This window comes from Enhydra lutris, unplaced genomic scaffold (genome assembly GCF_002288905.1).
Source record: "Enhydra lutris kenyoni isolate GAN:26980312 unplaced genomic scaffold, ASM228890v2 scaffoldscaffold22, whole genome shotgun sequence".
NCBI lineage: Eukaryota > Metazoa > Chordata > Mammalia > Carnivora > Mustelidae > Enhydra > Enhydra lutris.
In genome coordinates, this window is record NW_019154106.1 from 14,461,720 (window position 1) to 14,465,862 (window position 4,143).

The 4,143-nt window shown below is 36.4% G+C and overlaps 1 pseudogene; it reads right to left on the reverse strand.

Moving 5' to 3' along the window:
• Positions 1-1,330: 1,330 nt before the first annotated feature.
• LOC111149880 lies at positions 1,331-3,929 on the reverse strand (annotated as a pseudogene).
• Positions 3,930-4,143: the final 214 nt, after the last annotated feature.

Here is a 4,143-nt window from a genome sequence, read left to right on the forward strand (position 1 = left end):
TTGATCCCAGAACCCTGGGATCATGACCTGAGCCGAAGGCAGCAGCTTAATCCACTGAGCCACCCAGGCACCCCTTGTCTATCGGTTTTGAGCATAAAGAGTTTTTTTATAAAATGTTCTACAAAAAAATCCTTTATCAAATGTGTATACACACATATATGTGGCAAACACACACACACACACACACACACACACAAATATATAAAATATTTATTCCCAGCCTGTGGTTTACAGTTTTATTTTTTTATCAAGATCCTTTACCACTAAAACACTTTTATAACAAATTTTATGTTGATGAAGTTCTTTTTATCAGTTTTCTGAGAATCCATCCTTTTTGTGTTTTATCTAAAAAAAAATTGCACCTCAAACTTCAAACTATATTTTTTCTGTGTTTTATTCTAAAATTCTTTAGGTTTAATTTTTATGCTTAGAACTGTGATCCATTTCATTGAATTCAAGTTAATAACTGTGTGTGGTGTGAGATAAGAGTTAAGCCTCCTTTATCCGTCTGGATATCCAGTCTCTGCAATGCTTGTTGAAAAGCATCCTTTTTCCGTTGAATTATGTTGACATGTTTGCTGAAATTTGAATAACCAGATGTGCTTGAGTCCATTTAAATTTTTCCTGGGGGTGCCTGGGTGGCTCAGTGGGTTAAAGCCCCTGCCTTTGGCTCAGGTCATGATCCCAGGGTCCTGGGATTGAGCCTCAGCCCCACATCGGGCTCCCCTTAGCAGGGAGCCTGCTTCCCCCTCTCTCTCTGCCTGCCTCTCTGCCTACTTGTGATCCCTGTCTGTCAAATAAATAAATAAAATATTTTAAAAAAATAAAAATAAAAAATAAATAAATAAATTTTTCCTGAATAAAAGTCATCTTCTGCCATTCGATCTAAGAATAGCAAAATGTTGATGCTGTATAAGGTGCAGTGAGCTGGAACACTTGTTAAAGCAATCTCCAGAACAGGAGCAGCCTGATTGCAATTCTAGAGGAAACTTTCTAGATCTGCACGTATTTGATGAATGGGCAATTAGCTTTATTTTAGAAACAGACATATACAATGACACTAAGTGATAAAATATTCTAAAATAACTTACAAATATTACATAATACAATCGAATAACTTTATTTTTTAATTTTGGTTTACATGTCTGGAGATATTTCACTAAAATTAATGCACAGAATATCAATAGTCATAAAACGTACTGCTATAAGTATATTAACTAATAGCCTGTTGAAAAGTGATTTAAATCATCAACTGCCCAATAAGAATTGAACAATCTCTAGTATAGTAAATCAGGTTTTTTTCAGAAATAAAATAATGAATCTAACAATATTATGTTGAGTGACAAAGCAATTTTGGGACAACTGATCTTCTGAATGTATCTTTCATGTCTTTGGTCCTAAGGCTGTAGATCAAGGGATTCAGCATGGGAATCACCACGGTGTAAAACACAGAAGTCACTTTATGAGCCAAGACTTTTTAGGATTGGGGATAGAGTAGAGGAAAAGGATGGTCCTGTGGAAGATGGTGATGGCTATGAGGTAGGAGGCACAGGTGGAAAAGGTTTTCCGGCACCCACTTGAAGAAGACATCCTCAGAACAGTGAAAAAATGAGTATATAGGACATCAGAATAATCATCAGGCTGCTCACCTCATTGAATATGGCAATAATAAAGCACAGCATCTGGCTGATATAAGGGTCCGAACAGGAGGCAGAAACAATTACAGAGTGGTCACAGATAAAATTATTAATGATGCTAGACTCACAACAGTATAATGCAAGGAGGAAATACGTGAGTGTCAGGGAACACACTATACTCCACAAGTAAGATCCAGCCACCAGAGGAGCTCACAGCTTCTGAGACACAGTGGTAGTATACAGCAAGGGGTTACAAATGCCACAAAATGGTCGTAGGCCATCACTGCTAACTTAAAAGTTTCTGTTACTCCAGATATGCAAGCAAAGCAAAATTGCATAACGCAACCAAAGAAGGAGATTGTTCTGTCCTCCACAATCAAGTTCTCCAACAATGTAGGTGTAACTATGGTGGAAAAACCAAAATCCACAAAGGACAAATGACTGAGGAAAAAAATACATGATCTTGTGGAGTTTTGGATTGATCTTGATAATTATTATCATGCCCAAATTTCTCATAGTGATGACCATATAAATAGACAAGAAAACCAGGAAGAGTAGAACCTGCAGTGCTGGATATTCTGAAAATCCCAAGAGAATAAAAGTGGGTATGAGACTTTGATTTCCTTCAGATTACATCATGATTCCTGTTGAATAAAGACCCAACAGTTAGTTCTGAAAAGTAGAACTGAATAGAAAAGAGGAAGAGAGAAGAGGCTTCATAGGCTGCTGTGAATGTTGAATCTCAAAGTATGGTCCCCAAACCAGCAACAGCATGAGCGACTGAGAAGTTGTTAGGGATGCAAATTCTCTAACCCCATCACCAACTTTCGGAATCAGAAACTTTAGGATGGGGCTCACAGTTCTTGACTTAACCAGTTCTCCAGGTGATTTTGATGCCTGCTAAATTATTGGAACCACTGGTATATAAAACATATATTAATCATTCTACTGTTTAAAATTTAACCCTCATTAGTATTATTACTATTGAACTGAAATATAAATTTAGAGCACAAAAGTAATTGTGTAAAGCAGGAGGAAAAGAGGCAGAAAAGAAGCACAGAGAACTTTGTTATGGTTTTAAGAATTATACAAAGGATCAAGATCACTTGGCATTGCAAATGGTGCTGCATAAATCTTCGTATTAATTTTTTATATATTCAAAGTTTTCTAGGCATTATACAGAATTAAATACCCATGAAATTTAAGAGGAGAAGGGAGTTGAGGGAAATTGGAAGGGAAGACTATGAACTCTGAAAAACAACCTGAGGGTTTTGAAAGGGCGGGGGTTGGGAGGTTGGGGGAGCTAGGCGGTGGGTATTAAGAGGGCACATATTGCATGGAGCACTGGGTGTGGTGCAAAAACAATGAATACTGTTACACTGAAAATAAATTACAAAAAAAAAAAGAGTGGAAATAGACCTTATAATGTATCTAGTCTATCCCATATACCTAATGCTTGAGAATGCATTACAGACTCTTATTTCTGAAATAATCATCTAGCTTCCATCAAACTTCCACGAAGAGTATACTGCCTTCAGGGATAGTTTTGTAGGTCTTTTATTGACATTTTTCCCAACATATATTATTTTACCAATTAAATTTAATTAATTAACATTTCATTAGCTATTTATTAATGTGTCTTACATCATTCCATTATATATTATAAAATTATAAATATGTAATTAATTTGAATATACACAGAGGAACAGAATATCTCATATTCACCAACAATGGCTCCATACAAAATACGTTCTATGATACAATGAAAATAACACATTTTCTGGACCAATAGAAGTAAGCCCTTTCCTATGATGAGGAAAACCTGGGCAATACTAGGAAGTAAGGGCATAGGCACATAAAATGAATAGTCTCAAGACTCAGACATGAGCTGCAACAGAATTAGATGAGATATCTGTCCCATCTTCCTAGCTTTGCCTGGAACCCGTGTCAGCCTCAATGTGAACCTAAACATGTACTACAAGCAACCCCACGCCTAGAGCATCCATCATCAGCATATGCTTTCCAACAGCAAGTGAGACCAGGCAGATACATTGTAAATATACATTATTATTCAGGATATTTTAATAAATGAGCTTCCTCCAACATTCGAAAATATTAGCAAAACTTTGGCTTAATAGGGAGATCGCTACACTGTTCTAGCTTAGCGGAACACTTATGAGGTCAATGAATATTCAGAAAAAGACTTGGTATCCCGACCCTACCAATTTCAAGTGATTTCAGTGAAAATTAATGGATTAGGATTAGGTTTGTATTCATACTGACACTAGGCATACGGGATTACAAAATTAATAAATAACCCATAATTTTCTGTGACTTCCGCATTGCTCACTGCTGCCAGTTTCTGTAGTACAAAATTTAGTTCTCAGAAACACTTCATGCTTCATGAGTAAAAATATCTCTGACCTCAAAATGGGTTGTATATAATTTTTGGAATAATCTATTTGAGCTGGTGTTCCGTGTTTCCCACCTAAATTGAAAGCTACCA